Raw genomic sequence first — 959 nt, forward strand, 5'->3', positions numbered from 1 at the left:
TTGTTATGCTTGAGCCCATTGTTGCAGCCACTGTGTCAATCCATCTCGTTGAAGGTCTTCCTCTTTTTTGCTGACCCTCTACTTTACCAAGCATGTCTTTCTCTAGGGACTGTGAGTATTCACATATAAAATGCTTAAAACATTGCTTGATACAGAACACATTATATATATTTTTTATTCCCCATGTGGTATGCTTCTTTGTCTTGATAATCAAGACTTCTCAAATTTCCTATGTTGCACTTTTGAAGAATTTTAAGTGGCAGGTGAATGTACATTAAAGTAAGCAGTATGAATGTTATTAGAATAGAAAACTCTCTCTTGGTTATTCATTTCATTGATCTCTGCTCTTTTCCTTTGTTTTGATGCTTTTTTCTAGCTTCCTGTGATGGAAGTTTAGGTATTTGACCTTCAGGGTTCTTTTTTTAAAAAATATATTTATTTACTTGTATAAATTCCCCTCTAAGCATGAATTTACTTACTTTCTGCGCTGTTCGATATTTGGAAAATGCATTGTGATTCACTCAAAATATTGTTCTAATTGCTGCTTTTAATTTTTAATTAAGTTTTATTTAGAAGTTTATTGCTTAATTTTCAGTCAGTGGGGAATGCTGGCTTACCCTTCTGGTATTGATTTCCAGTTTAATCCATCATAGTAAGAAACCATGGTCCAAACTATTTTAATCTTTTCAAATTTTTTGAGACTTGCTTTATAAACCAGAACATGGAAAATATTGATAAATATCCTAAGAGTATTTGAAAATAATTTGCATTCTGTCATTGAAAGTAGAACATCCATGATTATAATACTGTAACTGAACGTAGTACTCCAGTTAAAACACAAAGATTGCCTGGCTGGATTAAAAATAAACATAACAATCACAACAGTTTGGCTTTTGTAACATATACACTGTAGATGTGAGGAATCCAAAATATTGAGAACCAAAGGTCACCAACAAAAC

This window comes from Trichechus manatus, unplaced genomic scaffold (assembly GCF_000243295.1).
Source record: "Trichechus manatus latirostris isolate Lorelei unplaced genomic scaffold, TriManLat1.0 scaffold00234, whole genome shotgun sequence".
NCBI classification, from domain to species: domain Eukaryota; kingdom Metazoa; phylum Chordata; class Mammalia; order Sirenia; family Trichechidae; genus Trichechus; species Trichechus manatus.